This window comes from Balaenoptera borealis, assembly GCF_965194805.1.
Source record: "Balaenoptera borealis genome assembly, chromosome: 15".
Taxonomy (NCBI): Eukaryota; Metazoa; Chordata; class Mammalia; order Artiodactyla; family Balaenopteridae; genus Balaenoptera; species Balaenoptera borealis.
Window position 1 is genome coordinate 49,124,012 of NC_138871.1, and position 26,302 is coordinate 49,150,313.

The window sequence follows — 26,302 nt, forward strand, 5'->3', positions numbered from 1 at the left end:
CATTAACATTCCGGAAGTGGACAGTTCAGAAATTGCTGTGTAAATAAAAGAGTATTTTTAGAAGCAGTAATGTAGTTAGTCCTTTCCTAAATATATAAATAACACAGGATAGTGTTTAATCCCTTGCTAGTCTGTAAATATAGGCATTAGTTATTCAAATTAGTGAAAAAAGTTATGTCATACTGGGGCTGGTACGGTCTAGAAAGAATTACACTGGGGCTTGAGTTAGATCCTGGAGAACAGGTAGGATTTAGTTGAACTCATAATTCTCGACTATATATATATTCTTTTTTTTTTTTAACATCTTTATTGAGTATAATTGCTTTACAATGTTGTGTTAGTTTCTGCTGTATAACAAAGTGAATCGGCTATATGCATACGTATATCCCCATATCCCCTCCCTCTTGCGTCTCCCTCCCACCCTCCTTATCCCACCCCTCTAGGTGGTCGCAAAGCACCGAGCAGATCTCCCTGTGCCATGCAGCTGCTTCCCACTAGCTATTTTACATTTGGTAGTATATATATATATGTCAATGTTACTCTCTCACTTTGTTCCAGCTTACCCTTCCCCCTCCCCGTGTCCTCAAGTCCATTCTCTGCGTCTGTGTCTTTATTCCTGTCCTGTTTCTGACAAAGGATTAATCTCCAAAATATACAAGCAGCTCATGCAGCTCAATATCAAAAAAACAAACAACCCAATCCAAAAATGGGCAGAAGACCTAAATGACATTTCTCCAAAGAAGATATACAGATTGCCAACAGACACATGGAAAGATGCTCAACATCACTAATCATTAGAGAAATGCAAATCAAAACTACAATGAGGAATCACCTCACACCGGTCAGAATGGCCATCATCAAAAAATCTACAAACAATAAATGCTGGAGAGGGTGTGGAGAAAAGGGAACCCTCTTGCACTGTTGGTGGGAATGTAAATTGATACAGCCACTATGGAGAACAGTATGGAGGTTCCTTAAAAAACTAAAAATAGAACTACCATATGACTCAGCAATCCCACTACTGGGCACATACCCTGAGAAAACTATATATTCTTATTTAGAGAGTGTGATATTTTCTCTTAGCCCTATATTTTGAACAGTACATCAATCTAGAGCTTGTTCTCTGTCTTAAAATGGTCCTAATCCCTGGTCTCAACCACTAGGTGCTTGTTTTACTTTGTTGCTACTGATGAGAAAAATTATGCATGATCCAGAAAAGTAGTATATGCCCATTGTAGGAAACTGAGAAAGTATAGAAAATTACAAAGAAACGTGAAAAAAAATCACCTGTAATCTCACCTTTAAAACAATCACTGTTAATGTTTTGCCTTTTATTCTACTTGTAAATTTTTGAATTATTTTTCTCTTTGCATATTTTCATTGGGATCACACTTTAAAATTTTGTATATAGTGATGTGTATACTAAAAGTTATATTATGGTCATTTTCACTCCATTGGAAACTTTTACTAAATATATACTAAATATTATTTTTACTGGCTATATAAGACACAATCAAATGGATGCAGGGTCACCTAGTTAATCATTTTTCTTATGTTGGACATTTGCACTCATTTTTTTTTTTATAGATTTTTTTTTTATTATTTTATTTTATTTTATTTATTTTTTGTATTCATTTTTTTGGCTCTGTTGGGTCTTCGTTTCTGTGCGAGGGCTTTCTCTAGTTGCGGCAAGCAGGGGCCACTCTTCATCGCGGCCTCTCTTGTTGCGGAGCACAGGCTCCAGACGCGCAGGCTCAGTGATTGTGGCTCACGGGCGTAGTTGCTCCGCGGCATGTGGGATCTTCCCAGACCAGGGCTCGAACTCGTGTCCCCTGAATTAGCAGGCAGATTCTCAACCACTGCGCCACCAGGGAAGCCCTGCACTCATTTTTATTGTTCATTCTCATAACTGATTTTTGTTAAGTTTGTGCAAGCAGTATTTGTCTAAATCTCTGACTGTCTCCTTGGGTTTTATTTCTAGGAAATTTACTCAACCAACTATTCTCAAGGATTTTGACATATATTGCCAATTATACTGCCAGAAATACACTTAAACAATAATGTATACAAATGATCAATTTATCTGTTCACCAATTTGGTGTCATTCTTTTCTTAATTATTTGTTGGTCGAAAAATTTTTAATTACACAAGTAATATAATATATGCATGAAAAAAGTACAAACAAAAGAGAGATAAAATATCCATTATCTCTACCTCCAGAAGTACCATTGTGAGTTAACAAAATGCGTGTTACTTTCTATCCTGAATGGCCATTCAACATAATAAACATCTTTCCATGTAAAAATTATCATTTGATTTTATTTTGTAAGTACATAGTAGTTTATTGCATAGATGTTATAATTTATTTAGTATATTATGGGACATTTAATTCCAAATCTGCTATTGTATAAATGTGCAAAATAGACATCCTTGTATATATATGTTTTGTGCACACATTTATACTAAATTTGAGTAGTAGAATTATTATATTAACAATTATAAGCTTCTTGAAATATTTTGATAATTATCACTAAAATGTCTTTCAAAAAAGTTATATCAATTTGTGCTTCAAACATCAGTAACTGAAATCTTCGTTTTGCCCATAACTTACCTATTCAATAGGCAAAAGTAGTATTTCATTGATTATGTAAGTTGTATTGCTTTGATTAGTAGTGTTGAATAAGTGTCTCTTTGTCTATTGAGACTGTATTCCATGATATATAGAAGCTGAGTTTCAAGAATTCAAGTTCCTTAAACATTTCCTATACACACAGAAGTTAAAAATGTCTTCCTCAGGGAACCTTTAGGGTTCAGCCCCATGCAAATGTTTACTTTCTTTTTTAGATTAAATGCTTCCTCAATTCAACAGATAAATGGCTTTTGATGTAGACCCTTACATTAGCCATCATATTCATCTCTTGGTTTTTCATTTGAATTTACAACATCCAATACAGTTGCTTCTCAATAAAACTTAGTCCTTGTTGTTGTTGTTCATTATCAACTTCAGTTTTGTTTTCCTTCCTGGGAACAGAGGATATTCTGCCAGCAAAAATACAAAGGACTTGCAATTAAGCACACCACTTAAAATGTGCCCATGGGTTAGTAAAAGGCAGCTTGAAGTTTGTTCTACTTTAAATATTACATCCATGTAATGGTGGATTGTACCCAGAATGACACTGGTGACTGACAGATTCATATCCTAGAGAAGCATGATGTATGAAGTGAATCTGGGGTTCTACACAAGTTGGGGTAATTGCTTTTCTGATAGTTTCTTGTTGCTTAGAAGTAAATTTTAAAAGTACAGTTTCTGAACAACTATGAAGTCAGGATCAGAGACGAGCACATGAAAAGAAATGAAAATTAACAAAAGTGCAGTTCCATGCTGCTAAGTCAGGTGCAGATGTCAATATGTGGTTCAGTGTGGAGCCTTCAGGGACCAGAAGGAAATTTAATTATATTCTATCAATGATTCTGCTTTCAACCTAATGGCTTTTATTCTCTCATAGCATGTGTTGTCATAAATGGGACATGCCAGTCAACTTAGCACTGTAGAAATATCCCAAGAGCTAATGAAAGAAAGAGGCTAAACTTCAGTTTTTAAGACACAGCAAAGTGTTTGGACACTGTAACCTGTGAGAGATATATAGAGAGCTTTCATTTGGCCCAAATCCATGGGGTGTGAAAAGCATTAAAATCAAAGAGCTCTTGTTGCTCTTTATGAAATGAGTTAGTCATTTCGAGCCAATTCCTCATGGACAGATGTTCAGACAACTGTTGCTTTGGTTACTGTAAACAAAGAGGTTTTGGAAAGTGAATCAAATCTATATACAATATATAATCATTGTATTAGAAGGTACTTGCACCAGATCATGAGAATACACTTAGTAATGCTGTATTACACTTTGAGATTATAGAGGTGATCCTTCATCTCTGTGTTTTTGGACCAGTGGAAGCAACTACAGAGTTTAAAATTTATTAGGAAGTCAAAGAAAGCTTTGAATCTATTTCCATTTTCTGGCACCAATGCATTTTAGATCTCCAAGAAAGTGCATACCTAATTAAAGGAAAAATCAATAAAAATAGATTTGGCAACTTCCCTTGACAATATGTTCCAGAATATTAAAAACTGGGTTAAAATATTTTAAGTTTATTCAAGATTCATGCTCTATAGTGTAAGATATTTTTCCTTTTCTTCTTTCAGTTATAGGATAAATAATTAGCTATGAATCTATGTAGGCTATTATTAAATGACTCATCTTTTTTTTAATCCTATCTTTAGATAATTTGCCAGTTTTAATTTGTGATTAATTGAGATTTACAAACAAAGTCCAGTTCATTTTAATGCTATGACAGGAAATAATCAACCATTTGCTTTAGGGTTGTTTTTGCTTTAGGCTGTTGTGCTATTCAAGAAAATTGATTTGCATGTGCAAATCAGAGGTGTCTAAACATGATTTATTTTATAAAGATTAGTGATTCGATTTATAGGTTTTAAATGTTAATGACAAAATTATTTAGACCATTTATCTTAGTTGGTGGTGCTGGTTGAACGGTATATAGGAACCCTCTGTATTCTCTTTGCAACTTTTCTGTAAACCTAAAATTATTCCAAATGAAAAGTTTATTTAAATAGTAATATGGGAATCCATTTTAGTAATTACTTATAGATTTGTAGAATGCTAATCTAAAAAGAATTTTAAAGATGAGGTGATGATTGATCATGATTATGATGATGACTCAGTGATGACTAATATTGAGTGGGTGTGTGTGCCTAGTACTGAGCAACACTTTTTAAAAATGCTTTATCTCATTTGCATACATTATCCTTTTTTCTATTTTATAACAACTGCCTTATTGAAGGACAGCAGCAAGATGATGGGAGACTTGCTGCTTCCTTACTGATTAACGTAATCTTCAACCCAAGTCTAAATTTTTATGTAATTTGTTAGAAATTAAATATATTATTTTATTAAGGGAAAGTCTCACTAGGTAAATGCGAATACTTGATTTGACTTATTTAACAAAGTACTAGTTAAAGAAATGTGCTTTTTCATGCATATTAAAATTACATAAAAGATACCAGGGATTTAGTTTTCAACGACTGCAGGAAGAGAAGTAAAACACTAAATGATGAAAGTTAAAAGATGTCATAAACTGTAGAGTGATTTCAGTTACCACTGAATAATGCCATTTTGTATTAAGGGGAAAGATTATAAATGTAAACATGGTTCTATAGTATTACTGTTGAGTTTTTTAAAACAGAGCAATACATACATCCTTCAGTTCTGCTGTCTGCTTAAGAGGTGTAAAAACACAGTTTTACCCAGTAGCTTTCAAACTTGTCTTAGTCTCAGAACTCTTCCTGCAAAAGCTCAGTAGAGATGCGGAGTGTCTCTGGTTGATTCAGCATGATGTCCTAGAACTCTGTGTCTCTATCCTTCTCTTCTCTCCCAGGAGCACTTGGATGAGGGCACAGTTTGGGTATAGTTTGAAAGCCACTGCTTAAATAGTTGAGATATAGAATCTGGTTCTATTCTTGGAGAGAATGAGAGAGCGAAGACTTCATTCAATTTTTCTACAGTGGAGCTTTAGTGATTTTTTTCTCGTTATTAAAGAAACTTTCAATTGCAAAAATGTAAAGTCTCTATTGAAGAAAATAGAGAATTTTTTTTTTCTGTCTCACTAGGCTAATAGGTCTCAAGATATGGCTGGCTCCAAAGCCGGAGGCAGTGGTTTTAATTACATCACCAAGGAACTAGTTTTTTTCCGTCTCTTAATTCTGCCTTTGTCTATCCTCATTTACCACGGGATGGCCTCCTACATGGTCACAGGATGATTACAGCTTCTCCCTAGCCAGTGTTTACTGAGTTTCAGTCCATGCTTAAGAACAAGAGTACCATTCTAAATATTTCTCTGAGAAAATTCCTTCAATTCATTGGGACATGAACCCAGTGCATTGGTGGATTGATGCATTAATTGACTTACATATAGGTCACAGGCTTTAACTTTGAACCAGATAAAAGCTTCACTTTAGGCATGGGAGCTGAATTTGGGGGTGAGGGTGGTTTCCAGAAGAAACCTAGGTAGAGTTAACAGAAGAATGAAGAATAAATATGAGAAACCAAAAAATAGCGGGTGCTTACTACTTCTCCCAAAACTGATGGAGTTAATTCATTTCCTTATAAACCTGTCCTGAGTTTCTACTGTGCTAGTTCTGTGTTAGTTGGAAAAATGCGTAAGGTAGTTCCTGTCTACGTGTTGCCTGTATCTAAACAGAGCAAACTCACGCAAATACATAAAAATCTATACTCCACTAGCTATCTTTCTGCTCGATTCACTATGTATATTTTTAATAGAATGTATGCATTCCCTAAATATTCGAAGCTGAAAAAATTTCTCACTATCATCTCCGATTTCCACACATTCCAGTGTTATTGGCAGAAAGCCTCAAATGACTTCGGATTCACCTTGTGGTGTGCTAGCCAGATTTAGTAAGAAATGAAGAAAAAGTTGTACATTCAATTCCATGTGTTGAGCATTAGATTTGGTGCAAATTCTAACCAAATACCTGTTGCCAGTTAGGCTGAAAGAAACTTCTGAGAAATTACATGAACCTTTCCCTTGTTTAATATTCAAGTATAAGAAGTGCATGATGATGAATAACTTTTGTATAAATAAAAAGATATAAATCATAAGATGGCAAAGGCTCTAAACAAGTCTATTCTAAGGAAAATGATAAATATACCTATTTATGAATCAATGTAATATGAAACATAAACCATATGACAGATTGATAGAAAAATTAAATGAGGACTTCAATGGAGTATTAAAAAATCAGTACTGTTTCAAAAACAAATCAGCATGTGATGCTTCTCTTTAAAATGCCATCTAACATCATTATGAGACTCAATTTTTACTATCTAAATAGGAAAAAGCAACTAACAAGAAGGGAATTTATAGAAAGGATAAATAATAAAAGCAATGGAGTAATTGTCATAAGATTTGCACATAGTAACATGCAAAAAGTTTAAAGTTTAGTGCAAAATGTACATGAAAAACAACAGAGGAAAAGCGTAATATTATGTGATCTCATATGTGATAAGCAAACCTAAATGTGAATCCCTTCATAAAGTCTTTATTTGTAAATTATTTTATAACCTCTTCTTTTTTTTAAAAAAATTATTTATTTATTTATTTTTGGCTGTGTTGGGTCTTCGTTTCTGTGCGAGGGCTTTCTCCAGTTGCGGCAAGCGGGGGCCACTCCTCATCGCGGTGCACGGGCCTCTCACTATCGCGGCCTCTCCCGTTGCAGAGCACAGGCTCCAGACGCGCAGGCTCAGCAGCTGTGGCTCACGGGCCCAGTTGCTCCGCGGCATGTGGGATCCTCCCAGACCAGGGCCCGAACCCGCGTCACCTGCACTAGCAGGCAGACCCCCAACCACTGCGCCACCAGGGAAGCCCCATAACCTCTTCTTAAAGGAAGCAAAATGGTTAAACAGGAGACCTTCATAGAAAATAACAAAAAAGGACAAGGATGTATATGCAAATAGGAGACCCTGTTGTGTGTTCTCTTGCCAGGCAAGCTGGAGCAAGGTATGAAAATGTGATGAATTGCCGTGGCATGCTGCCAAATCACAGGGTGCCTAGAGGAGAGACACATTGCACAGACAGAGACATGTCATGGTCAGGTAATACATAAATGAGTGCAGATATTTGGCACAGAGTGTTAGAGACAGAGTAACTTTCTTAACTTGGGGAAAACTAAGAGGAGAAAAAATTATAGCAATAAAAGTATACCTTTTTACATCTTGAAATATGACATCTGAACTTTGTGTGGTTGCAGTGTGAGTGAGAGTTTTCCATGGATAGTACACATGTCAGCCCAGTAAGGTGTGGACAGGGAGTGTTCCAAGCCTTAACTGCATAAAGGGAAGTTACATATGTGTCCTTACCCTGCCTTCTGCCTATTTCATGGCTTCTTCAATTCTGTTGACTAGCAGGGCAAAGTCTGTACTATCCACATGCAGATATCCTCGCTTCCACGCTTTGGTCTGATGCACAATCCAGGCTGTCACAGCTTCTGAACTCTCTTTTTCCAATTTCTCTTCTCCCTTCTTTGGCTCTGCATATTCTTAAATAGAACTCTAAGGATTTTACTTTTCCTAGCCCCAGCTGAGTTGTGGACATCTTGAGTCTCTGATATAAAGAAATTATCATTTCAGTTTTCATTTGTTTGGTCTAAAAACACGGTGGCACAGACAGGACACAGATTAACAAGCATCAACAAAGCAGGATTGGTCGCAAATTGGACCAACAGAGAAGTCAATTCTTTAGCACCACATGAGAACTTCTCTATTTCCAAGTAGAAGATATTGGAAGGTAATTAACAAAGTGCCCTGTCCCACTGACTATGGATAGGAAAGGGTGATGGGAAGAAAGAACTCAGGGCTAAGGGGTGGTCTCTTTTGGAATGGCAGGGCTTAGAAATGGTACAGAAATTTCTCATTCAAGACAGATGGTACTGTCAAAACCAAGACAGTGGGCAGAGCAAAGAACTGATAAGAAACTAAAAGCCACAAGTCCAGAAGGTTTGCCAGTGGAAGAAGCTAATACAATCTAAATTTAACTCAAAGTGCCTCATTATCCTTGTATAAGTTATATTCATTCGTGGAAACTAGCCCAATAGCTAAAAGTAATTAACAAGGAATCCCAGTTTTTACCTAGATAATTAAAGGAGATTCAAATCAGAATCAATTAGATACTTTTCAGAATTACCTTTACTCTCACCCTAAATTGTCTTTCATCCTTGTAGTGGTTCCAAAGGCTTCACTCAAGCCTATTCCTACGTATTGTACCCCCTCCTGCCTCTTCAGCCAGCAAGGCTTTTCTCTTTTCCTCCTGCCTTTTTTTATGATTATTTTTATTATGTAGCTTGACAGACGTTCCTGCTTCTGTTCCTTTTCTTTCTATTTCATTTACTACCGTATTCTTGACAAACAGTAGCTGTTCCAGAAAAGCCAGCAGTATGAACTTCTTATTGGTAGTTATTATTATTATTAATCTCTTTCCCACTATCTCTCCTCTGCCTCTATCAATTCTATTCTATGTTATAAAAACCTCAAACTGAGCTCACAAAAGTAATACTCTTTTTTTTTTTAACATCTTTATTGGAGTATAATTGCTTTATAATGGTGTGTTAGTTTCTGCTTTATAACAAAGTGAATCAGCTATACATATACATATGTTCCCATATCTCTTCCCTCTTTTAGAGTACTAGGGAAGGTAAGAAGCTGAGTGTGCTGACCAAATTATTTTAGAGAGCTGGTGGTGGGGAGAGAGGAAAAGAGGTTCCTCCACTTATCCTGCCACTCTGGTATTATAACAAGTTCATGGAGTCCAAAACTTAGAACTAGGGGAACAAGCACAAGCTAAAGAGGGAAGTAGATAGTAGGGAAGAGTCTGCCTAGAAGGCAGACATTTCAGATAATTTCTTTTATGAGCCAGTTTGTGTCTGGGGAAGTGAGGCATGAGGTAGATCAATTCCACAATGTCAGAGGTAGATTAGATTTACTACCTGAATAACACTTCAGAGCAATATACCCAGAAGTGAATCCCCCAAACTACCAATACCATGAAACGTTATGGGGGAAAAGAAGTTTAGTAGTCAATTTTGGGAAACATTCATCTCCAGTTTACTCACAAGACATGATTGCATATTAAATACTCTTAGAATTTTGCTGAAACAAGAAAACCTGCTTAAATTTGTTTATTTGAGTGCTTTCCAAGCTCACTGGGTCAAGAACCTATTTTCTTATAGGGTGTTTTCTGTCTAACAGTGAACTGGGTTGCTTTTCCAAAGGCAAGTAAGTGCATATGCAAAGGGATACCTGACTTATTTGGAAAACATATGCTGACATCTAAGCTCACTTATGAGCTATATAGCAGCTTCGGCAAAAATCCATTCGTTGCTCCAGTTCAGCCCCACTTGCTATCAAGTGACTTAATTACTGCAAACTAAATTGTATTCTCTTCTTTTAATGTAGAGTTGTTTCTAGTCAGACCTTTAATGACTCTCCAAACAATAATGTTTGGCAAAGAGAAAGGTTGTCAGTCATGCAGAACCATAAACATCTGTGTTTGTTTAGAATAAACTTCCCTATTTAATTAAATATATAGATATACCAGGAAAATTCCATGTCACTGGAAATTCTATTGGAAGAATGTCAGATCTTCCAGAAACAGTGTGTGCTATCTGAGAAAGCCAAAGTTTCTCTTTTATTTTTTATGTTATTGTTTTCTAAATGCATGTGTCTTAGCTTCTCACCTTCAGATTTCAGAATAATTAAAGCTGTTCTTTATTGTCAAGGGTATAAAAAATACATTTTAAATGTGTAGGAGTAGAGTTATGAAAGGAAGTCTTACTAAAGAGTAGAATGTCAAAGTTTTCATATTATGCAAAACTCTGTCATTTCAGTCTGTTTTGAAAAATACTTTTGCCTCATTTTATAGCAAGACTCTGATAAAACAATGGCAGTGTACTCTCAATTGTTCACTAGTCTAAAACTAGATCATTAGCATGAATATTAGACATGATTAAATACTGCAGAATAATTATTTTGCCCTAGGTCACATAATATCCATGTGTCTTTTCTCTTAAAATCATTCCAAACCTTTTTTTTAGATCTCTAAAAATTTAAGAACTGAAATACTGAGATTCAAAAAATTATAGAAATATATAAATGTATATATATATATAGAAATATTTCTCTGAAAAAACTACAGTGACTTTTCAAAATGATATGATACTTTATAAGCTGGGAGAACAGTTATCCTTACATTATGTTAATCTTTATAAAACTATATTAATCTTTATCTATAATTCCAAAGAAAGGAGAAATTACTATGGGTTAGAGATATTGACTATAGCATTCATAACTCTCTCCCCAATAATATTATCAAATAGTTAAAATAGCATAGTATGGTAATAATTTAAACAGTTTTTATGACCATCAAATGAGTAGGTTCTCTTAGGTTGGAAAAGTAACATATCATTAATAATTGTTAGGACCTTGTGTCTTGGCAATTCAACCCTATTTCACAGAGAATAACTATCACAACTATATCCATAAGCAATATCAATGTAATCTTTATTGTACATATGTATTTATTGATTTGTATAATATGTGTGACCAATAGGAAAACCTTACTGAATATCAAATAGATTTCTAGTATTATTTCCATTTTTTTCAAGACATGACACCATATTATAAAAATAGATTAAACTGCAAAGAAAACTCTGATATAGGGGAATTATTTGTAATAAGATATTTTTTCTGTTTCCATTGAAAAAAAAATCCAAGTATCAGATCTTTGTTACTTGAATTAAAATTCATTTGATTTTATTAGTTAATCCTGCTAAAATGGGATGGAAAGTTATGGCTACATGGTGCAGGCAGATCTCTGTAATGACTAGTTTTAATGGGAATGTTTCTTTTTTATTCCTGGGGCATGCCATTGTCATGGACTTTTGACTGACTTTACTGATTTCCACCTGTGACATTTAGTGACTCAAAAATAATCATTAAACATAAGGGCGCAGGAGGTAGAATATAGTTGTTGTTTTTTTTCAATCTCACTGTCTCTGGTCTTGGAGCTCATATTCACCTTATGAAATGTTTCAGAGAAAAATAGCTCAGAAAGACCCCTAAACTAGCATCAGAGGCCATGTCTGTAGCAATTAAGCACTTCTATGTGCCAAAGATGTGCAATAAGCTGGAACAGTAGCTGAACAAATTAGTCCTCTACTGTGTTTACCCTGCTGCACTCAAATGACTACACATTTCTTACATTCAGCAGCACCAGATGAGTCTGTAGTCCTAATCTTCCTTGTTACTCAGGCTCACAGTTCCTCATCTTCACCTTATCCAGTAGCATTGCCAGTCTTCAAGCGAGTGCACCTGAGGTAACCTCGTTTCTCTCCAAGGTTTTTATTAGACACTTCAAGGTTCCAAATCTTCCTCTCAGCTGGACTTTCTTGACCTTCACCTGTAGTTTAAGCCAGTTCCAATTCCTGGGACCAGTAATAGAGTCAAGAAGAAAAATTAAGCAATTTAAGGCACTCTGCATAAACATTCTCTTCCTGCCCTGACAGTATCCTACTGAAAAATGGGCTTTCGCTTTCTTTGTATCTGTGTCACTGCACACATTAGAGCCTATTTTTGGTAGCTAGATTTGGAAGTTCTTCGTACATCAGTCTCATTCTTGGTATCCCACCTATTACTTTGATCCTACTAGGTCTAAATCTCTGTCTTGCTTTTCTCACTTACTCCAAGACCAGGCACTGAAGTCTCAGTTTCACAGTTAAGTCTGCTATTTTCTGGCAGTCTGACCTGGTGCTGAGTTATATGGCTGGAGTTCAGTTACTTAGCTTTTCATATAAACTTTTCATATAAACTTTGCTTTTGTGTTTTACTTAAGTGTTAGAATAGACTCTTCCCCTTAATCTTAGGGACCTTTTCCAAGATGTTATAATAACTATATCTGCTAGATACTACCTACTACCTACTACCTGCCCGATTTCTTTTGTTGTTGTTGTTGTATTTTTTTTTAATTGGAGTATAATTGCTTTACAATGTTGTGTTAGTTTCTGCTGTACAAATGAAGTGAATCAGCTATATGTATACCTATATCCCTTCCTTCTTGGACCTCCCTCCCACCCCCCCATCCCACGCATCTAGGTCATCACAGAGCACCGAGCTGAGCTCCCTGTGTACCTGTTGGATTTCACTTCTGCCAAAATGTGATTCTGCGTGCATGTCCTCCAATCCATGCATAGAGTTCCGGATTTTGCTGATGTTAGTATTGAATGGGGATAAAACAAGAGCTCAATTACCCAATTCAAAGTGAAGTGTATAAAATTTATGAGAAATGGTTAAATGAAAATTACCAAACCAGAATGCTTTTCTTCATATTTTAGTACAGTTAGCCCAACTGATGTTTGAAGTTTCATTACACAACCACAAACACCAGCTGCTTTCCTGTCAGGAACCAACCAAATATGCCAAGACAAGATTGGAATTTGAGATTTCCTATCACCATAGAGTTATGTAATTGGAAAGGACCAAGGTCCATCTGGTCTATTCACCTGCACACTTGGATGTCAATTCTGAAATCACTACACACAACTTGTTCTTAAAGTTTCCAAGGACAGAGGTGCTACAAAGTTGATACCGTACTTGAGAGCAAGTAATTATTCTTAAAGTTAAAAAAAATCACTCTCATGTAGCAATGGTCCCCTAATTCCTAAAATGTTTGCTGACTTTAGAATTGCTTCATCTTTTGTGGACATAAAATGTATCTTCCCTGTCATCAGTCTTGAATATTTGGTGTCATCGCTCTGATTTCTTCTCTTCTAGAGATTACAACTTTGACATTTTCTACCGTGAACTTTTCCCATGATTTTTTATGTAAATATCTTTTATGTTTCGCTAAAAGCCAACACTGATGTGGAGTAAATGCACCTGATGGAATCATGTACTCTGCTTCCCCATCTCATTCTGCCCAATAGCAAGGATCATGTCAAACTACAATAGGTCTTGTTTTCCTCCAATTAACTCACAAAAAAAATGACAGTAACTGTGAACATATGCTTTTTCCAGAGCTGATGCTATGATTCTTAAACTTGAAGAAATAAAAAATAATTGTTCAGGCTAGCCTAGGGGATGAACCCTTAATAAACTCAGATTAAAGAGTAAATTTGAAATACAGCAGCGATGTTTACCAAAGTCAGCTTATAAACAAGTGACATTAGGCAGAAATTGCAACCTACACCCTTGAAGTCATTGAAAAATGAATGCCAATGGGAAATAGCCTATGAAGATATTTGTCTTTTAACATGTAATACTAAAGACATCATTTTGCTATTGCAATTTTAGAGGGAAAAAAGCCTAGAGACATTTCAGAAGGTCTTATTCCTTGAACTGCTACTTAGAGACAGCACTTGGGAGCTAAAATAAATCATCACCACAATAAACTAATTTTCTTGATTGAGCATACACCCAGACTGCTGAGGCAAAAGTCAGTCACTTGTACTATTGCTATTGCCATCTGTTTCATTATTTCTTAAAGCAGGAATGATTGTTGATTAATGTGCCCTATGCAAATTCATCCACTTTACAAGTAGTGACCTACAATTACTCATGCAAAACTATCTGATGAAGCAATGAGGCAGTCGATCAATGCCAATAAAGCACCATTAACGATTTTGGCCAGCCTGATTTTATAGAATAGGTAATATTTTTTCAGCCACTGGGGCTATATTAGTCAAGTAGAGCTACTCAGTTATAAAGTGTTGAATGATGATTTTTTTTTAAAGGTAATTTTTATTAATTTATTATTTATTTTTGGCTGTGTTGGGTCTTCGCCTCTGTGCGAGGGCTTTCTCCAGTTGTGGCAAGCGGGGGCCACTCTTCATCGCGGTGCGCGGGCCTCTCACCATCGCGGCCTCTCTCGTTGCGGAGCACAGGCTCCAGACGCGCAGGCTCAGTAGTTGGGGCTCACGGGCCCAGTTGCTCCGCGGCACGTGGGATCCTCCCAGACCAGGGCTCGAACCCGTGTCCCCTGCACCGGCAGGCAGATTCTCAACCACTGCACCACCAGGGAAGCCCGAATGATGATTTTTTAAAGACATTTTTCTGACTTTCCATACAGGATTCATGGTGCAAGAAGGATGTATAGCCCCTTTAGAAATTAACCATGTGATTTGAAATTATTAAAGTTTTTCTGTTTTATGCTTCCATTAATTCCCTTAATTTTCCCTTAAAAATGTATAATTCTCTGTATTGTTACAACTGAATCACTTGTAACTGAATCACTTTGCTGTACACCTGAAACTTAACACAACATTGTAAACCAACTATACTACAATTAAAACAAAAAGAATGTGACCACCCCCAAAAAAGAAAAGGTTAGTGGTCCTAACCCAATAAATTGAATTCCTTTTAATGCTCTTACACACTTTTTTCAGATTCAACCAATATTTACTGTGCTTCCCATTCTTCTGGCATCATGTTGGACAGACATTTCTACGTATATTACCTAACAACAAAGATTCAAGATGGGTATCATTTTTCCATATTTCACAAATGAAGAATCTGAGACTAGAAAACATATATTCCAAAGCACACACATAATAAGTGGTACAGTCATAATTTAAAATGAGTAACAATTTTAAAAAATGAATTTTAAGAAAATAATAAAAGAACTTACATCAGATAGTCAAGATTTAGACCTGAATCTCACAACATAAACTAATATACTCTTTCCATTAAACCACCCTATACCTGTCAAACTGGTATAGTATTGAAATATTTAAAAGCAATCACACTTATTTAAACATACTTTTAAAGGTATAATGAGGAGATAAAAGAATGAACATGAATAAATGAGAGGAGATGAACAGAACAATGAAGGTTTTTTATTTTACTCTTATGTCTATTATTCAAAGGGCACATGCAAATTAGTCATTTGGCCACTATGTCTTAGATTGGTTTCTAAGAATTTACGTAAATATTTCATTTATCCAATTAATTGGGTCCTTGCCTATCTGCTACTGGTTGACTTTGAAATAGAGTGAAAAACCGTCTATCTTGTGTGAGCAATAGCTCTATTTTAATCTATTTTTTCTCACATTTTTTGTTTGAGTGTCATTTATTTTAAATGGTAATTATAGAATGATTAGACATGTCTTATTAACCAAGCTCCCCTCCCCCACAATCACCCCTTTCTTGGAGCATTGTCTTGAAATGCAGTATCGGGCAGAAATCTGAGGTTTCCACATGAAAGCACTGATTAAGTTGACGTTAATAGCAAACATGTGACTAATGTTTTGACAGTGAATTTTAAGTTAATTAATAATGATAGACCACTTTAAAACATTTCTTGGTATGAGACGAGACTTTTCTCTTTTCCTTTTTTAAACTACCTGTAGATATTTAGAAACTCTTTGAAAGAGTTAATCAATTCAGCTTATTCTAACTGTTTGAGATCCCTTTAAAGGTAAGACCTTTTAAATAAAAACAAACAAAACCGTTTCTATAGAATACATATATGCTCTAATTTGAGATTGTCTTGTTTCTGCACTTTTTTTTTCTTTTCAGTACATATTTTTTCTCATGTGTTGCATAAATTTCCCCAAAGAATTGGTTGAGCTGTAAAACATTTATTAGATTCCAGTAATTGCCAATAAAATGCCATAAGAAATTACAGCTCTATTAAAGATTATTTTATTAGTCAGTCCCTTGTCAAATAAGTTATATAAGGTCATATCACAATATTTTAAACTTCTTGGACATTCACTCAATAAGATTTAAGTGTAAATGAGAAAATGGAGATAAGCAAAGTCCATTTCTAGTTGTCTAAAAACCTAGGGCTGTGATTTGTCCCACCTTAAAAGTAAATGACTTCCCAAGATCACAAACCTGATGCTTTGATGAAAGAGTTGCAAATCCCAAATTAGATTCTATATCTCACATGGGTATATGCTTGTGTAGAATATTTATATTGCTTCTGTGATTCAATAAAACAATCTGCCTATCTTTCTGTTCCCTTGGGATATTCTTCAACACATAATTTCCATGAAATCATTTTCCTCCATGGTGACATCATTCAGAGTTTGCTTTATTGAAATTAAGATAAAGAGATGATATTTTTCTCTCTGCCTCTTGAGGAAAAAGAATAAAATCATAAGTGAGTGATGGCACTTTTCTAATCTCCCACCTGTCTTACTGCGTTATCTCACTCCCTCTCTGTGCTCTTATGTACTATGACAACTGTGCATAAAATCAAGGTATAGGCTTATGTGTGTGTGTTTTGTTCTTACCACCCTTTCACAATATTGCTTTCCAAGGGATAGGTCATCAAAGCTTATAAATCAAGTTACAAAGCCTGCGTTGATATCCTGTGGCTTTATATACCCTATATAGAAAGGCATTTTAAACATTTTCTCAATTCACCTCAAAAGAATGCTTATATTGACAGCTAATGGCCCCACTAAAAAATTACTAATGATCACAAAACAATTAGAAAATTAAAAGATTTGTAAATATTATGAACATTAAAGAATTAATTTACTAATTATCCCAAGGAATTTATTAATACCTAAAGCTATAGGCTTACTTCAGTAATATATAAACTAAAAAGCAGCCCTTTATGGTTCCTGCTTCCCTCTGTTAAAATTGCTTTCACTAATTAATTTTTATTTAACCTTTCTAGGGAAAATGTATGGAGTATAGTGAATAAATCAATTCATCTTAAGAATTTGTTTTCACAAATCAGTTTAATGCTTCATGGTTAGATAATTTTAGAACTACAGGAAAACAAATCCTGACTAGTGGAGATTATGAGCCATACATTTTCAGGGATTTTTTTATTATTATTAAACACAATCACTACCACCACTTCAACAAACCACATTTCAATGTTGTGATGATCTTAAGACACTTGAATTGACCAATCATTTATTCATCCATTCCGTAAATATCTGTTTTCCATCTACCATGAGTTAGGGACTTAACTAGGCATGGGGCCATTGCAGTAAATAAAACAGATGTCCCTGCCCTCTTAGAGTTTAATTTATATTCTACTGGGTGAGATGAATATTAAACAAGCAAATAAATATTAAATATGTCATTAATAATAAGTGTTATGAAGACAACTAAAATAAGTTAAGGGGATTGAAAATGAGCAGGGTATTGTTTTGTAGTTAGGAAGAATTTTCTTAGGGATTGACATTTGAACTGAGTCTTGAAGGAAAAGATTGAGTCCAGTGTTCATTTGGTAGGAAAAGAAGTGTTTCAGGCAAAGGGAAGAACAAATGCAGACTATGAATGATCTGGGAGCATACTGAACATGTTCCAAGAACCTCACGGTGTGGCTGGAACCCAGTGAATAGGAGAGAGAGATTGAAGAAGTGAAGTAGGAGAGGGGCCCTCGGTTTATATTAGTCAGGTTTTCATAGGATACGTTTTATTTTGAGTGAAATGGGAAACTATTGGAGAGTTTTGAGCAGTGATGTCACACTATCTGATATTTTTAGAGATGTTCAAACTGCTGTTGGAGAGGAGACTGAAGGAGGATATATGTGGAAATAAGGAGGTGCAGTGACTGTGGTCTGGGTGGCCTAGGTGTGAAGTGCTAGTGGCTTATACCAGATTGGTAGCAGAGAAGGGTGAGATGCATGAATTTGGAATATAGGATATTTTGAATGTGGAGCAAACAGGATTATACCGATGGATTGACTGGATTTGAGATGTAAAAGGAAAGAATCAATGATGAGCCTATATTGGACCTGACCAACTGGATGGATGATGGTGCCAATTGAGGAGACAGGACTACTGAAAGAAAAACAGGTTGTGAGTTACAGAGAATCAGGAGTTCTTTTTCAGACATGCTAATTTTGAGATGCCTATTCAAGTGTACACATCAAATAGGCAGGTAGATATTTACTTTTGAACTTTCTGGAAAAGTTTGGCACTGGTGATTTTTTCACTAATGTACCCTTTTATTTTTATTTTTTTCTGGCTGTATTGAGATATAATTGACATATAACAGTGTATAAGTTTAAGATGTACAATGTGATGATTTGATACACATATATATTAAAAATATTGGATTGGCCAAAATGTTCGTTCGGTTTTAAGTAAAAGTAAAAGGTCTTTCATTTTCACCAAGAACATTTTTGAACAACGTATTCACTAATGGAACAAACTTTTTGGCCAACCCGATATTTACCACAATAAGGTTAGTTAACACAAACTGCACCTCACATAATTACCATTTTGTTATTTTTATGGAGAGAATATTAAAGCTCGACTCTCATAGCAATTTTCAACTATACAGTACAGTATTGTTAACTACAGTCATCATGCTATACCTTAGATCCCCAGAACGTATTCATCTTATAACTGAAATTTTGTACACTCTGACCAATATCTCCCCCATTTCCTCTACCCCTTAGCCCCTGCAAACACCATTCTACCCTCTGTTTCTGAGTTCAGTGTTCTTGTACTCCACATATAAGTGAGATCATACAATGTGTGTCTTTCTCTGACTTATTTCATTTAGCATAATGCCCCCCAGGTCCATTCATGTTGTTGCAAATGGCATGGTTTCCTATTTTTAATGGAGATGTATATATATATCACGTTCTCTTTATCTATATCCAACGGCCATTTAAGTTGTTTCCAGGTCTTGGCTATTGTGAATGTTGCAGTTAACTTGAGAGTGCAGATACCTCTCTGAGAGAGTGATTTCATTTCCTTTGAATATATACCTAGAACTGGGGTTGCTGGATCATATGGTAGTTCTATTTTTAACTTTTTGAGGAACCCTCATACTGTTTTTGATAGAGGCTATACTTATTTGCATCTCCACCAACAGTGCACCACGATTCTCTTTTCTTCACATCCATGCCAGCATTTATCTCTTGTCTTTTTGATGACAGCCATTCTAACAGGTGTGAGGTGATATCTCACTGGGGTTTTGATATGTATTTCTCTGATAATTAGTGATACTGACCATTTCATGTACTTGTTGGCCATTTGTATTTCCTTTTTGGAAAAAATGTCTGTCCAAGTCCTCTGCCCATTTTTTAATGTCAGATTGTTTTTTTGCTATAGAGTTGTATGAGTTCCTTATATATTTTGGATATTAACCCCTTATCAGATTGATGGTTCGCAAACATTTTCTTCCATTCCACAGGTGTTTTTTCATTCTGCCGATTGTTTCTTTTGCTGTACAGAAGCTTTTTAGTTTGATGTAGTCCCACTTGTTGATTTCTACTTTTGTTAATTGTGCTTTTGGTGTCAAATCCAAAAAAATACCGAGAACAATTTCAAGGAGCTTTTTCTTTGTTTCCTTTCTGGAGTATTGCGGCAGCAGGTCTTAACATTTACGTCTTTAATGCAGTTCAAGATAATTTTTCTTCAAGATAGGGGGCCACATTCATTCTTTACATGGAATATGTAGTTTTCCCGGCACCACTTATTAAAGAGGCTATTTTTTCCCACTGAGTATTCTTGACTCCCTTGTCAAATATTAGTTGACCATATACATGTGGGTTTATTTCTGGGCTCCCGATTTTATTCCATCAGTGTACGTATCTGTTTTGTGTCATGCCAACCTTGAGATTTAAATTTAGCTGTCATTAGCATATAGCTGATATTTAAAATCATTAGCCTGAAAACTAGTCTACGGTGTTATTTCAAATTACTGAAAACAAAGACAAGAGGTATTAGAATAACCCTTATTTATTGAACAGAATTATGTTGTGTTTTCATGAAATGGTAAAATATATATATATATTTTCCTAGTTGAATACGTGTCCTAATCACAATACAGTATTAAATAATGATATTAAGTATTTGCTATGTGCCAATGTTCTAAGATATATATGTATATCTTAGGATATAGTATTATAATATGCTATATATTATATATTATAATTATTATAATACACTTTTTAAATCCTCACACCAAACCTGTGAGATAACCAGCATTATTCACATTCCACTGTAGATAAGGAAAACTTAATTCAGAGATAGGTAAATTAACTCACCCAAATTAATACAGCTGTTATGTGCTCAGTCAGAATTTGAAGCCAAGGTGTCCAGCTGCAGAGGTGACATTCTTATTCACTTTGTTGTACTGCTTTTCTAATATTAAATAAGAAAAGAAGTCAATATATTGGAGTCTGTTTATGTATACAATTATAATATTTAAAATCTATGAAATAGTAAATTAGTTTTATTAATCTAAACTTATGTTGACTCAAAGAAATAATTTTATATAGAGGTCTATGAGACTATTTTAATTAATATAGCACTTCATAAAAACAATCTAGTAGATTTAGAATTTGCAAAGGTAGAAAAATAATATGCTGTTAGCCTTATTGAGATCTTATATTTATGTAATGACCTCTCACTATTTTTTTTTTTTTAAACCCCACATTTGTTTATTTATTTATTTTTGTTTGTGTTGGGTCCTCGTTTCTGTGCGAGGGCTTTCTCTAGTTGCGGCAAGCAGGGGCCACTCTTCATCGCGGTGCGCGGGCCTCTCACTGTCACGGCCTCTCTTGTTGCGGAGCACAGGCTCTAGAGCGCAGGCTCAGTAGGTGTGGCTCACGGGCCTAGTTGCTCCGCGGCATGTGGGATCTTCCCAGACCAGGGCTCGAACCCGTGTCCCCTGCATTGGCAAGCAGATTCTCAACCACTGCGCCACCAGGGAAGTCCCGAGCTGTCACTATTATTTGGTAGTGAGGAGTGACTATATGTTTAAGAAAATAAAGCCATTTTAACAATATTCCTGCTGAAAATGTGTTTGTCCCACCATTTTACTCCCTCTCCTTGCCTTTCTCCTATCATGAATTCTTTCTAATTCATAGTGCCACCTTTCAGGGGTGGTGGGTCTCAGCTTCTCAGTCCACGTTAGGGCTGTTCTCTTGGGTGGATATGGCTTTTCCATAGATCACCCTTCAGAGACAGAGGTGTGAGGAAACAGGAATTTTCGTTTCATCTACTTTGAAAATAGCTTCTGAAAACATCCTTAAGCCTTTAGTTTATGAAAAGTTGGTATTTTCTATGACAGTTGTAGGCAGGTCAAACAGAAATTTCCTGTCCCTAGGAACATGACTCTTTTTTTTTTTCCTTCCATGGGAGTGACTCTTTCCTCCTGAGGCACTGAAATGTGCCCCTCGAGGGCAGAGTCCATGTTCCATACTGTTTTGCATTCTAGACATGATACTCATGGGAAGAATATATGGATATTCAACATACCTTTTGACTTTAATATTACACAGAATTAAGTTCTACTCTCTCTCACCTGCATTTTCTTACTTTTACTTAGATTTGTATTTGTAGATTGTTAAAAGTTCCTTCCTATTGTTATTATAATTGTAGTAACCTAAATATTCAAATCATATTATTATTTCTAAATTATTTCCTGAACCTACCACTGTTGAAGTTAAAGGTCATCTCACCAACGACTTCAAGTGTACTCATCGACAAAGGAGAGGATGCTTCAGTTATTGCCTCTGCAATGAGGTCCTCAGGATCATATGAAAATGAGTGCTTTGAAGAGGCACTATTCCAAATAATCTTTAAAAACAGGCAGATATTTTGTAAGGTAGTCAGTAAAGTACTTCCACGTTTAAGTAAGAACTTATGAAAAGGCATTAACACAGTAGATATAGGTATCCATTATTTCTCACATGAAACAATAGTGTATGCAAGCCAAAATGGTCCGGCAATAAAATCAAAATTACTATTTTTTAATCTGGCCTCTTTAAATTTATTTCAATCCTATTTTCCTTATCAATACAAATCTTCTTAGCTGTGCACCTTCCACAGACCCTCAGTTTATGTAGCTTTTTTATTGACCTAGGTTACTACTCATGCAGTAAAAATCAATTGACTATATTGTTAATTTTTCTCTTCCCTTTTATTTTTGTTATCTAGATATAATTGACATGTAACATTATACATATTAGTTTCAGGTGTACAGCATAATGATTTGATATTTGTATAAATTGTGAAACGACCACCACAATAAGTCTAGTTAACATCAATCACAATACATAGTTACAAAAATTTTCTTCTTGTTATGAAAACTTTTAAGATTTACTCTCTTAGCAAATTCAAATATCCAGTACAGCATTACCAACTATAGTCACTGTGCTGCACATTTTATCCCCATGATTTATTTATTTTATAGCTGGAAGTTTGTACTTTTTATCCCCATTCACCCTTTAATAGTAATTAAAATTATTATTTTAATCAAAACCTCCTGTTCCATTTTCCTACGTTTTCAGAAAGGGTCATAGATGATTAGGAAGACTGATTAGAAGAACAAATTTGTGAAGAAAGGAGAAGAGTGAAATATAGGCAAGGAAATGCGGATGGTGATAACCAAAAATTCAATTCTATTTAACAAATAATTTGGGTATCAGTTGTGTTCAGAACAGTGAACTAAATGTTAGAAAGAGATATAAAAATGAATGCAAATAAGTCCTGCCCTCAAGAAGCCACAACAATGACCAACTTATAAATAATTCAAAATGAAAACACATTGATTCATAATTTAGGTAAAATATTTAAGCAATAAGTATATAATGAGAGAAGGATCCAAATAATCCTGTTTCCTATCTAATTCCCTATGCCTCTTAGTTGTACAGAAGAAATGGAATTAATTCTCCTTGGGAGAGTCAGGAGGGCTCTATGATACAGAATTTATGCAAGAATTTTGATATTAGAGGACCTAAGAAAATCCTTATATTATTTTCTAACATTTCATTATGAAAATATTCAAACATATAGAAAAGTTGAAAAAATTGTGCAGTGAACACATGTCTATCCATCCATCTATCCCTCTATCATCCATCAGTCCATTTTATTATTCCTTGATACTATTCAAAGTAAGTTGCATGCACTTCACCACTAAGTGTTCAATATATATATCAATAACTAGAATTCAATATTTGCTTACTTTTTTCATGTAAAATTACTGATACTGAAATGTACAAATTCTAAGTATATCATCTGATGAGTTTTGACAAGTGCATACTCTGGTTTAACAAAGATACCTGTCAAGATATAGGACATAGTCCCCAGCCTAGAAAAATCCCTGAGGCTCTTTCTCTTTTTAATTTCACTATTCTGGTGTGTGTGCAATGATATCTCATTGTGGCTTTAGTTTGCATTTCCCCAATGACGAATGATGTTGAGTACCTTTTCACTGCTTATGGCCCATTTGTATCCCTTCCCTTGTGGAATATCTGTTTATTTCATACTCTATTAAAGTAATATCTGTTCAATAAAACTTAGGACCTGAAGAAATACCCAAGCCATCTGAGAGCAATAATTATTTTATAGTACTTGTCACTAATAAGAGTTTCATAAAAATTGTGGTATAAAAATTAATAGGATGTTTTCCCTATTGGAATATGATAAAGTGGTTACCAACGTATTTATCTGAATGACTTTCTCAAAAACTGAATTACTCAATTTATCTCTTCTTGTAGGTTAAAATTCCTTCTCTGGGTTGAAGGTGGCTAGAAATTTAATGGGTTTTAGAGTTAGGCCTGGGTTCCAGGATTCTAATTCTGTCTCAGAGACTTACTATGTGAGGAATTCCCTTAGAAATATGGGGATAATAATACTTTTTGACACAGAGTACATTCCAGGATTAAAATTTAATAATACATTTTAGAAATCTTAACACAGTGGCTAACACATTGCATTCACCTATTACATGTTGATTTTTATTTGTCACGTAATCAAATGTTACCTAAAAGTACTGATATATTAGCCACTGAAATTTCCACCAAAATTTTAATAATCCAGCACAAATGTTTACAGAATATCCTGGTTTGTGTTCTGTTGAGTCTCTCAGGACACGTATTATCAATTTAATTTGCCACCTCAAATCCAGTGCCCAGCATGGTGTCTGGTAGAGTACTCTCAGGTAAATATCTAGAAACATTTACTGTGATTGAAAATGAAAAAAAAATTCAAATATTTATTTATAAATTCATTTAAAATAACATTAGTAATTACATATTTTATAAAATAAGTATATTTTCAAAACAAAAAAATCTAGTGGAAAGAGTAGCTTAATATCTGTCTTAATAGAAAAATAAATTCTCATTTCTGCTTCTGCACTCAATCTGTTAAAATGTATTATTTTGGTTGAAGTAAATTAAAAACATATACATATATGTATATATACATACTTTACATGCATATGCATACATATATATATACACATACTATGTATAATATATACATTCTCACACACACATATCTAAAATAACGACTTTGGGCTTCCCTGGTGGCGCAGTGGTTAAGAATCCGCCTGCCAATGCAGGGGACACGGGTTCAAGCCCTGGTCCGGGAAGATGCCACATGCCGCGGAGCAACTAAGCCCATGTGCCATAGCTACTGAGTCTGCGTTCTAAAGCCCGCGGGCCACAGCTACTGAACCCGCATGCCACAACCCCTGAAGCCCGCGCGCCTAGAGCCCATGCTCCACAGCAAGTGAAGCCACCGCAATGAGAAGCCTGAGCACCGCAATGAAGAGTAGCCCCTGCTCGCCACAACTAGAGAAAGCCTGTGCGCAGCAACGAAGACCCAATGCAGCCAAAAATAAATAAATAAAATAAATAAATTTATAAAATAAAATAAAATAACGACTTTCCCCAAATATTAATTTGTATATTCTATGATATGCTATTACTATTACGAAAAGGAGTTTGTGAATTTTCAGCTTGTCTCTTTGTTCATAAGACCAATAGTAAAGTGAAAACATCCCCGGACAAGCATTCAAAAGACTTGTGTTCCATGCATCTTCACCATATATTTAGCTGTCTGTCCTTAGTAAGTAATTTCAGTTCTCTCACTCTTTGTTGACTCACCTAAAAACCTGGGATAATTCTTGCCCCAATGATCCTACAGTTATTGTGAACATTAAATGCAAACATGAGTATAAAATATGTTTTTAAATTATTATGCAAAGTTATTATCGTGACTACACTGTGCTCATTATAGTTATTATTAGAAATGGCACCTTCTAAAAATATAGGCATCATGAATAATATCATCTTATTTAGAATTCCTGAAAATAAACAGTGAAGAGCAAGCCTCTTAACTGAGCACTTATATAAACATACACTCCTGGCACCTCAGACACCACGTGGATAAAACTGAAATCAGTATTTTCCCTTCCACATTTTTATCTTCTTTTGTATTCTTGGGTTAATTAAGTCTCATCTCCTCATCTTTTCAGTAACTCAGGCTAAGTCCCATCTTCAAATTCACCCTTCCACTCTTAACCACCTATTCAACTGTTTGCCAGACTTTAGGATCTGCAGTCTTATTGTTTAACATGTTCACCTTTTGTTCATTACTTTGGCTATGGAATCTTCAATCAAATCCTCAATGGCTCTTGCCTAGACCATTTCAATTGTCTCCTAGATGATAGGTCTTCCTGCATTTGTGTTTCAGTGTCTCCAACCAGTGTTCACGTAGCCCAAGATTATATTACTAAACCCAAGCAGGAGCAGTCCACTTTTCTAGTTTAAAAAATTTGAGTGTTTTCCCACTGCCTAGAGTATAATACCTAAACTCCTTGCAGGAGAGTCATAATCCTATATGAACTTGCTTCAGCCTATCAATAAATGCTCATCTCCCATACATCTTGATTCCTAGCTCCAAAAGACTATTTGGCATTTTAAGAATATACCATTCACTTT

At 35.2% G+C, this 26,302-nt stretch overlaps 1 long non-coding RNA gene across 1 annotated transcript; it reads right to left on the minus strand.

Annotated features, from left to right (window-relative positions):
- Window positions 1-287: 287 nt before the first annotated feature.
- Window positions 288-24,483, minus strand: LOC309612503. Its single transcript, XR_014235224.1, has 2 exons — window positions 7,468-24,483; window positions 288-7,158 (listed from the first exon to the last, which is right to left on the minus strand). It is a non-coding gene; the product is annotated as an uncharacterized lncRNA (long non-coding RNA).
- Window positions 24,484-26,302: the final 1,819 nt, after the last annotated feature.